Below are 11,677 nucleotides of genomic sequence, written 5' to 3' on the forward strand. Positions count from 1 at the left end.
ACACACACACACACACACACACACACACACACACACACACATTTTTTCAAATGCTACACAGTTTTCTTTAAAAGATAGGAGCATCCATAGTATTTGGTACCCAAAGAAGATTCTAGAACTAATTCCCCACCAGATACTGAAGCACAATTCTATTTGTTGACTGCATGGATGTTGGTACCTCTGTCAATCAGTGTATTTTGCATATGATCTATACATATATTTTTTATATATACATATGTATTATAACATATGTAGCTGTAATATGAAGGTGGGGAATGCTTCAAATAAACTATGTGCATTCGTGATTATTGAGGGGCTACAATGTGCTTGCTGCACACTGCGAGGCATAAAGGATAAAGTTCTATCCTTCTTCTAGAAATTTTGGTCCAATCATAAATGTAGATAACTAAGTAGGGAATAAAAATGAGACAGGATGCTTATTTATAGAGATTCCCTGTAAATGATTATATGATTCTTATATTAATTTAAGAAAATCAACAGTGACTGGCGATGTGGGCTCTCACATTGATGCCATATTCCGCTGAGAGATTATGCGATTGTGAGATTCATGCTTGTTTTCAGAACTGATCCCATTCTAACCTCAAATTAAAACAGGAGTAAAACAATGTTATTCAAGTGTCATGTTTAAACTGGGTTCATATAACTCTTAAAGTAGTGGAGTTCATTATAGGACGGAGGCCTCTGTGGTCTCCAGAGAATGTAGCTACATGGTAAACCAACCCCGGCAGCAAGTTAACAACCAACACTGCTCCTGGCTCAGCCAGGGACTGGCCACAGTCAAGGGTTCCCTGTCTGTTTGAACGTACACACTGCACATCTATGAAGATGCAATGGCGCTTCCCTTCTCTTCTCTACTGAGGTCTTCAGCCCTGCAGTGATCAGCTCTCCATCCGGACGGTTGTGAAGAGGATAAACAGCACAGAGCAGAGCATTGTTGCCCAGCTGATGTGCTTCCCGCTTACGGGAGCCCTGCCCAGTCCCCAGCAGAACATCTGTGGCTACAATAGTCTCATTTCACATTTGGACTCTGTCACAAGGCATCATCATGGGCATTGAATATGTTCCCAAAGAACTGTAAACAAAAGCTGTTTAATAAGACGTATTAAAATACTGATAAAATAAAAAGCTGTAGGCTTGTTTTGTTTTGTTTTTCTCATAGTTTTGGATTCTTTACACATCTTCATGAAAATCCTGTAGGTTTGTCAACCATATTGACTTCCACCTAAATGTGTAAGGGGTTCTCTGGGTAGAGGCTCTCATGTCTGCATGGAAAAAAAATGCACTCCATTCAGCATGTCTGCCATGGTGACCCTTGAACACACACTATAGTTGTGTGATAGAATGATGTAGAGAAAGAGATAGTCTGAGACTTTCAGGATGTTGCTAGTCTGTTGGTCATCAGTGAGAGGATTAGGAGTGACTGAGATGGGGGAGCTGGAGCAAAGCTCACCTGAGCTATGGTCTATGACGTTTGCTGTTGAGTCAAGAGTCACTGGGAGGAAGGCAGAGAAAAGTTCAGGGGAGAGGGAAGAGGGAAGTGTGCTCCCAGAAGCTTCTCCTGGCACGTAGGTAGCTCAGGTACAGGGTCTCCTACCCTAACCATGGGATGTTTCAGAGTCTTCTTTGAAGATGAGCCTGCCTCACCTGGTCTCTGTGTGTTTCCTTACAGCCAGCACTTTGATGCCCTTAGGGATGCATAAACCTCAGATTCTAGTCTTGAACACACTGTTTAAATAGGTGACACATCCTGCCTTCATGTTTATTAGTGTGTATGTATGTGTGCGTGCACATTCATGTGTGTGTGTAAGCATGTGCAAGCACGTGCGTGTGTGTGTGTGTGTGTGTGTGTGTGTGTGTGCGCACACGCTCAGAAAAGGCTTCCGTACATAGATGTATCTCTTCTTGCTATGGGGTTACATCCTGGTAAACCTAGTTTCAGGTTGAAAATCTTTCATATGATAAACATGCTGGGCTGGAGAGATGGCTCAGTGGTTAAGAGCACTGACTGTTCTTCCAGAGATCCTGAGTTCAATTCCCAGCAACCACATAAATAAAATAAGTAAATCTAAAAAAAAAATAGAGTCAGACATTAATGGTAAACATGCCTTTAGTCAATTGACCTCCAAACACTCCAGCTCTGGGCTGCAGCACATTGCAAGTGCTGTAGCTTCCTCTCGTCATCAGGGAATGACAGAAGTGTGGGCACTGCTGCTGTCTGGTGTCCCAAGAGAGGGCTTGACCATGTGGTGCTGGTCCCAGATAGGATCCAGTTCCAAATTCCTTGGGGCTGTAGGTATAGTTCAGAGGTAGATCCCTTGGGTTCTGTACTCAATGCTGCTAAACAGAAACTAAACCCCAAATTATGTTTTCTACCCTGTATATTGCTTTATACTATCCTAAGTCAAAGACCTTAGGTAAGCATGTCCAAGTCAAGCACTGTCTACACTGATTTCTTCCCAAGCACACAAGAGGCCCACTTACTTTTCTTTTAGTTGAGTAACCAGGCCACCTTGGTTTGCCAGGGACTTTTCCTGCTTTTTAAACAGCAAGTCCTATGCCTTGGGAAAACCCTTATTCTTAGAAAACAGGGTCAATGGGCTACTTTATCCATCACAAAAATGCATAAAATATCCATGTTTTTATCAGGTTCTCTGTGCTGCTGATTGGTGAATCCCTGGATGGGGCAGCCAACTTCACACACACAATGAGGGATTGGAGAGCTTTCCCCCTCCGGCGTGGAGATGGACTGTGTTGAGTTCTCACCCAGTTCTTGGTGGGACTCTGGAACAGAAACAGCATTGCTAGGACTTGGCTGAACTGAAGGCTGGTCCAAGGCTCTAGAGCTCTTCCTGCTGTGAGTGCCACTGAGCTCTGCCCACAGATACAGGACCAGGCTCAGGACCTCCCCTCCACTTCCCAGCATCCCTGGTAAGGGTGGAGCCAGTGTGCCTCAGCTTCCTCATAGATAACAGTTCTGGGAGGATTAAATTGTGAAAGATGCAAAGCCCTCACATGGCACCTGACCTACATACTAAGCAATCTATCAACATTATCTCCTGTATGTATCAAAATGTCACACTCCATCCCATTGATATGTATAACTACTAGTAATTAAATGTTTAAATTTAAGAAAAAATTAGCTACTGTTGTTACTGTTATTCCCAACTGGGATATTGGAAAATGCTTCTTGGATTTTATAATATTGTTAAAATTTGAATTATTAGAAGGTAGACTCAAATCCCTGTGAAGAGGATGCCAGATCATACTAAAAGAAGAAGCCTAATGCTTGCATTGGCATTTTTAAGGCCCGGTAACAGAAGAAATAAATTCCGAAGGCAGAAGTGATTTGGGTTTAGTTATTTGAAAAGAAAGTGGGAATATTTCCTAAAGAGAACTAGGCTCAGAGGGAAGGGCAGAGCCATCCCTGTAGTGTCTAGATTTGACAGGCTTTTCTGATTACAGAGATGGATGACTCTCCAGACAAGGGTTTGGTGCATCTTGAAGGTTACCCAGCCATTTTCCTGCATCCTGGCGTGTGAGGCTAGAAGAGGGAGGCCAATGTGTGTGAACTCCACTGACTGGAGCCTGCTTCAGGGGACGTCTCTGTGTGGCAGTGTTTCTAATTCACAAGTGTCCATTAAAACAAGGACCCGACGGGACCTCATAGAATAAAGAATGATTCAGTGTGCATTGCTTTTGGTAGCTAGCCCGAGGCTGTAAAAATGGGAGAGTGGATGATTTAGTTTCAAGGCGTTACAGTTTTTTGCATTTATTTCAAACTCCGAGTTAAGGAAAGAGACTCATTTTCCCTTTGCCACATTTTTTTAAATAAAAAAAAATTCACACAAATCTGTTGCCTGACTTGAACACCCTAATGAAAAGGAATACATATACCATGGAGTTACAATTACCTATTCATTCCAGGATTAGACAGAGCTGGATCAAGAGCAGATTAGAGCAAGCGGACTCCATTAGCTTCATTAGAGCTCTCCAAATTAGATTTTTCTCAGCTAAATTTTTCAGCTGAACAGGGCCAGCAGCTGTTGCCCAGACACAGGCCTCAAAGGAGAAGCTCCCTGAGCCACTGTGACTGAGTCCTTGCCCCTCCCAGGTTGACCTCCATGAGAACTTTAGAAAGCCCCTGGGTCCCAGCTACCATGAACCAATGCAGCCACTTCAAACATGATTTCCATGTGAGATCCCCCACTGGCCTTCTCTCTTATTACTTGGACATGCTCTGAGCTCTGTGCAGGACCTGCTATATAATTTGCTAGGTCTAGTGCAAAACATAAATGCAAGGCTCCTTGTTTAGAAGGTATTAAGCATTCCAAACCACGACAGCAGGAATATCAGTCCAGCTCTGACCCTGGGCAGTTGGTCTGCGGTGGAGCCAGCCTGGCTTTCAGGCTGAACCATAATTACCGTCTCCACTGTGGTCATTGTGGTGATGTCCACCTGTGCACAGATGAGAGGGTTATTACCAGTAGAAAAGTGAGGACCTTTCTACTTACCTGGATGTGCATAGACAGTATGACATAGCTCACCCAAAACATCACTGAAAGAGTTGTGCCATTGCCAACCAGACTTCCAAAAGGCTCCCAGGCCTAGGATTGCAACATCACTGAGTGCCTTTGAGATACTCAGTCATGAAAAGATAAATATTATCCACAGAGTCCTGGAAACCTCAAAGTAGAGACCTGTGCTACACTGGCAGCCAAAGATGCACATGAACCCTGTGCAGCAACAGAAATATGGGTGGAAGATTGTTCTCAGCAACAATCTTCTACTACTAGAATCTTCTACTACTAGATCCTGAAACTGGGCATCACTATACATCCAGTGAAGTAATAGAATACCCAGACAGGCAAGATACAGGCCATCAGTAACATCCCTAAAGCAGCTATACTGTCAGGTCCCCAGCACATCAGGTCTACAGAGCTGTGACAGCATCTGGACATCATTGCTGCTTCTCCTTCTTCCTCCAGCCCTCTGCTGTAAGCTTTCTCCAAGCTGGGCCCCATGCACCCTCTCCTTCTGGTCTTGCTGACTGGTTCCCTAGCAGTCTCTTGGGGAGTCTGTGCTTCTCACTTGCTTTGATGGCTATCTCTATGGAGAAGATTCAAGAAGGCATTCCTATAAACTTCCCGAGTTAGGGGTGTGTATGTCTCCAGGGCACATCTACTTTTGGGGGTGACATGCAGATGAAAGTCAGCCAGAGGCAAATAAACTAGCCACTGACTATCAGCATCCTTTATCTCCCTTTCCTTCATCCCCAGAGAGTGATGTCATCTATAGCTCCCTTCATGTCTTGCTGTATGCTCAAGCTTCCATTATAGAATCTGCTTCTTTTGTGAATCTTCAGTCATACCCCATACCTCATAGTTTCAGAACACATGTCCTACCTCCATCCTCCTGTCCTGTCCCACATGGTGGTCCTGGGTCTTGAGAGACCTAGCTCAGCAAGACCCCACCATCCTCCATAGGTCAACATCGTGAAGCTGCTCCAGGGAAGCACCCAATGGTCCTCACATGTACAGGGGCTTAAGTCCCTTCACTTGTACCTCTGAGTTGTCACTCGCTGTATCTGGTCACAGAAAAGCTTTTCATTGTAGATTTTGTAAGCTTTATAGACCAGGCTGGCTGGGGACTTAGGATCACCCTCTTTCCATCCTCTCAGGTGGCTGGAGTTATAGTACATTTCTTGGCTCCTGACTTAGGACATTATACTTTATGTCCTGGGCTCAGTAAGCAATATATTAGTGAATAAATGCCAAAGACCCAACCACAGAGGTCGCATGGAGCTCTCGAAATGTCTCTATTGACAGGCTGCATGTGACGATGCGGAGCTGTCACTAATGATGAGACTGAGAACATGGTCCACAGGCATGGCACCTGCATGAGCTGTCCCCCAGGTCACTGAAACAGACCCTATCTACTCTGTGCCCCAAGTTTAACCTTCACATAACTGTCAAGTATCATTCTGAAAAGCTAAGTCACTTGTCATTGCCTCTGTTTAGAACCTTCTAGAGTTTCTGTAGAGGAAGTGATCTAAGTCATAATGTGGTTGGAAAGAAAGACAAATGTTTTGACACTATCTGCATCCCCATTACAATGTATTAAAAATTTGGGATTGCGGTGAAGAAGCCACATCACTCTGGTGTTTGGTTCCCACCTGTGATGTTTACCTACGAACCCTAGTTGGAGCTGGAATCTTCCCAAACAGGAACTTCCTTCTAGATCCTTCCCTCTTCCTTTGTACAGACCCTCTCTGTGCTCTCAGAACCACCCCATCCCTCTTTCTCCTATAGGATGTACGTCTAGGAGGAGTCTATGTTCTCCCTCTGTCTTAGTCAGGATCACACTTGATATAATGAGACACCATGACCAAAGAAACTTGGGGAGGAAAGATCTTATTCGGCTTATACTTCCACAGCACTGTTCACCATTGTAGGAAGTGAGGACAAGAACTCAAACAAGGCAGGAACCTGGAGGCAAGAGCTGATGCGGAGGCAGTGGAGAAGTGCTACTTGCCAGCTTGCTCCTTATGGCTTGTTCAGCCTATTTTCTTATAGAACCGAAGACCACCAGTCCAGGAATGGCACCACCCACAATGGGCTGGATCCTCCCTCCTCAATCACTAACAAAATGCCCTACAGCTGGATCTTATGGACATATTTTCTCAGTCGAGGTTCCCTTCTCTCAGATGACTCTATCTTATATGAAGTTGATGTAAAACTAGCCAGGACACTCTCCTTCATGGGGAATGCTCCAAATGTTCCATCATGATGGGGCGCTCTTGCTCCGTTCCCTTAGGGTTGGATGAGGGAGAGTGAGCAGCTTAAGAGAGGATCTGGTCGGGGCATCCCCATGTAAATACAACTCCTCACTTACAAACAAAGGAAATTCCACTCCTTCAGAATGACAAAACAGTATCATTTTCACAAACACAACAGGAAACTCATCCAGCATGTTGGGATAGTGGATCTCTCATAATAACTTGAAGAAGTGATGGGAGTATGTCTGCACACACCACTTATGAGAAAGTTTTGGCACACGGTTATCAGGAAAGCCAGGGGAATTGCTTCAGACAGAAAAACATGAGCCCCTCTCTTATGTTCTTTTGAATTAATGTCTGTCAGCTGCACCGTGGTGTGTTGTTTGCATCCAGTGCAATGGGTTTAGATTATCCAGAAGCTAAATGTTTAGCAGAGGTAAGAAACTGGTTCCTCTGGCTGACTACCAAGGTTCTCCTAAGCTGGGGAAAGAAGAGGACCCATCTATAGTCAAACTTTCTTATTGCTCCGGAAGTAACATGCTAGAGGTGACAATGCTAAGTTGTCCTTCAATTGCAACAGGATCCTCACCTCATCCCTGTAGGCTACTGACTCCTCTTCCCTTAGGACATCTTGCTGGTGGGTTACGGAGGCTGTATAAAAGGAGGATGAGGAGAAAACAGAAAGATGGACTGATCTGCCTTTCACAAACACTTAAACCGGCTTCCACCCTGATGCGGGTAGTCATGAGTGCAAAGCAGGAAGACAGCGCATTGGTTGGAACAGTGCTATCTGCTCTTGGAAACAGAAGGAAGCCACGCCTACCTCTCCCACACGGTCTGTATCTCACTTCTTGACTTTTAAGATTTTTTTTTTCCTAAATGGTAATATAATTTTCCCAGGTACCTTGGCTCAAATATCTGCGTGACTAATGAAGGCCTGGGAAGTAGCAGTGTGTAACTGCTACAACAAAACCCACCCAGCTACATTTGATTTAAATTCCCTCTGAAGCACATTATTTTCCACAGTTCAGACTATATGTGGTATAGCTTTAATATGGCGTCACTTGCTTCCTGCTTAGCTCATGTTATCATAAGCATTTTCCCATGTCACAAAAAACATTCTTCATATGATAATGTGAGGAGGCAATGTATATTATTAGCAGCTGAGACAGGAATTCCTTTTAGGGCAAAATGGATTTTTTCCCCCGTAAAAAAATAAAAAGGAGAGAGGGGGGAGAGAGAGAGAGAGAGAGAGAGAGAGAGAGAGAGAGAGAGAGAGAGAGAGAGAGCAGCTCTGGGGAGAAGCTTGGGGAATCATTTGTCAGTTGCTACAGGGAACTGTGAGCCAGAGGTGGGTAAGTGATAGAGCTGAGAAACATGGTCCCAGGCCCTTTGTGAACCCTCACCATCATGGTACATCACCACATCACGAGGAACAGGAAGACAGCAGAGAGCCGAGACAGTCCTGGGCAGGGCAGAGCCAGAAAGAGCCTGTGGAGGAAAGGCCTGAGTGATCTACAAAGTAAACGGAGAGAGTTTGCATTTTTCATAAATTGTAGTCTGGAGAAATAGGGCATGTTAATCAGAGCATAGGAAAGGCCTCTCGGGTGCCTCAGCTGGTGCCAGGCTGACAACTCCAGGGTGGTGATAGTTGTTCTGGGTTCCACTGAACTTATTTAATCATTCAAATAACACTTGGAACAACTTTATGCTTAGATTATTTCTCTGAGGTCAGACAGCACAAGCTTTTGGAAGAACTGTGCCAGGTGAGCTCCCGAGCCGCATCAGGAAGGTGTGGGTCTACAGTCTTGCAGACAGCTGTCCTGCTGTGGAGGGTCCTTTCCTATCTTTAGTCATTACAAAGCCCTTTGTGACCTGTACAAACGAAATGGTACATTTTCTCCCCTCTGTAATGTTTCCCCTTTACCAGCAAGCGGCCCCTAGAGGCAGAGATTCAAATTATGACAGGTAGCTTGGACTCCTCCTCTGTTGGAACTCCAGGCTTGCCACACCATGTTAGATAATGGAGCAGCTCCTGTCAGTATGATGTCATGTCTGACCCAGATTCATAAGAGGATCAAGTTCAAAAAGACTGACTAATTCGAGGCTGCCCCCACTGAGCCAGTCTCTGGAGAACTGGGAAGGCTGGCAGTTGATGGACAGTGATATGGTGAGGTGAAACTCTAGCCTGGAGTGCTAAAGCCACAGCTTGTCATTCCTAGAAATCCAGAGCTCTGGGGGGTCATTCAGACAGACCTAATTCTTACTATTATGGACAGGATTATGGGAAATGAAGGCAGCACCTGTTTGACACCTGAGCCTGGGACTGTCTGTGTTTGTCACAGTGTTCCCGAGGCAGGTATCTTAGTAAGGGTTATTGCTGTGATGAAACACTGTGACCAGAAGCAAGTTGGGGAAGAGAGGGCTTATTTGGGTTACACTTGAACATCACAGTCCACCTTTGAGGGAGACCAGGACATGAACCCAAGGCCAGGATCTGGAGGCAGGAACTGAAGCAGAGGCTATGGAGGGGTTCTGCTTATTGGCTTGCTCCTCATGGCTTGCTCAGTCTGCTCTCTTATACATCCCCATAACCACCTGCTCAGAGTAGGCACTGCTCATTGTGCACAGTGCCCTTCACATCAATCACGAATCAAGAAGATGCCCCACAGACTTGCCTGCGGGCAATCTTATGGAGGCATTTTCTCAACTGAGGTTTCTATTCCCCAATGACTCTAGTTTGTGTCAGATTGACAAAACCCCATCAGTACAGCAAGGTATGAAAAGGTATGTGAGTCTAGGCTGGTGAATCTAGATCTGCATGAACAACCTTATTAGTTTTTGAAACATGCAGATCCCTGGATGAATTTTAATGTGAAGAGAGGTTTTTTGATAACGTAGGCTATTGCAGCACTGATGCTGATGTGGTCCTTCCGGAGAAGCAGCTGCCATCTTTAGCAGATGAGCTGTACCTGCTTGTAAGAGACTATCAGAAGCAGGACTGTTGATGGCTAATATTCTCTCATAGGAGAGCATGGTAAAGGTCTAAACTCTCGTCTGAGAGTCCAGCTACTTCTCTGGGCCATTTGTATGTGATTCTGTTCTTGTTGTACATGGCCTCTGGGGCTTCCAGAGGTGCTAGAGTATATAGGCTGGGAAAGGTTATCTGAAGGGGCTATGTAACTATGAGGAAGCCATCATCCATGCTGGGTGGAGACTTTGTAGCATGGTTGCTTTGGGGCCACTCAGACTCCTGTTGGTAACTTCATGTATGTTCTGTGAGTAACTCCCAAGATCAAGTCTGGTGGAATCACAGTTTGGGCCACAGCTGGGACCATATGAGGAGGAGGTGAACATGGCTTATGTCTCCCCCAAGGAGGATTCTCACAACAGGAGTCTTTGGGAAATAATTAGACTGTGGGTCCCCATCGTTGCATTAGTGATTTCATTAGAGAAAAGAGACACCTAGATGCCATCCTATTTTGTCATGTGATGTCTCTACCATATTGCAATGTAGGACTAAGGTCCTCCTTGATGCTGGGAGGATGTCAGCACAATGTCACTGAATTTGAGACTGGACTGTGCATAAGTCAGTGATAGACCAGTGAGTTTTGGAAGTCCATGGCCAGTGATTCTGAGGGGAGGCTGTGGAGGCTCACTCAACTGCTGTTTACCAGACATTCACTCTAGGACAAATCATACAGTTTCTGTCTTCTGGTTTTCTCATCTGTAAAGTGGGAGACCCCAGTATCCAGTGACTGCTGTGTAGTTGAACAAATACATGAGAATTACCCAGAACAGCCCTGGCCTACAGGTGCCATTCAATCTGCTTAGAACCAGGACTGCCATAGTCACCCGTCTATTGCTGTAAGAGATATCATGACCAAGGCAACTATTATAAAAGAAAGCATTTAACTGGGGACTTTCTTCCGGCTTTAGAGGCTTACTCTATTATCATCATGGCAGGGAACATGGTGGCAGGTAGGTGTAGTGCTGGAGAAGTAGCTGAGAACTTCACCCTGATCCACTAGCATAGGCAGGAGGGGAGGGGAGTGGGAGAGAGAGGGAGAGAGAGAGAGAGAGAGAGAGAGAGAGAGAGAGAGAGAGAGACTGATCTTAGCATGAGCCTTTGAAACCTCAAATCCCACACCCAGTGGCATACCTCCTCCAACAAGACCACACTTCCCAATCCTTCTAATCTTTTCAAATAGTTCCACTCCTTGGTGTCTAAGCATTCCAACATATGAGCCTATTGTCCTTTCTTATTCAAACCACCACAAGAGCTAAGGGAGGAAACTGAAGATTTTCCAAAACTTATCTCTACTACCAAACATTTAGGTGGAATTGGTGAGTGTGGAATAAGCCACTGTAGGACCGTGAAAGGCAGCCTGGTTCTTGGTTGAGAGAAGGTTGGAAACCCCAGTGACCCTGAGGGAGGGCAAGTGTTTTACCTGGTTCCCAGACATTAGACTCCCACACAAGACCACAGCCCTCTATAGATTTGTGGCCATCAGTCACATAAGGGCAATGCCCCAAGCCCATCAACACGTAGAGGGCATGTGATCACGTACCCTCAAGACAGATCTCCATTTTAATGAGGTACTAAATGCCTGGAGGCTTAGCCAATAAACTCTCCTTCCCAGACACTCCTCCCTGCAAAAGGTATTTAACCTCAGGCCCACCCTGAGAAGTGGGCTATGGTTTTATTCATCTCTTTCCACCATGACAATAAATGTTTTAAAACTATGAACTGGATCTTCTGGTAGTACTATGTCCAATTTTCTCAGCAACCACCAGACTGATTTCCAGAGTGGGTTGTACAAGCTTGCAATCAAGCTTACAATCCCACCAGCAATGGAGGAGTGTCTCTCTTTCTCCACA

The sequence above is a fragment of the Mus pahari genome, chromosome 8 (genome assembly GCF_900095145.1).
Source record: "Mus pahari chromosome 8, PAHARI_EIJ_v1.1, whole genome shotgun sequence".
NCBI lineage: Eukaryota > Metazoa > Chordata > Mammalia > Rodentia > Muridae > Mus > Mus pahari.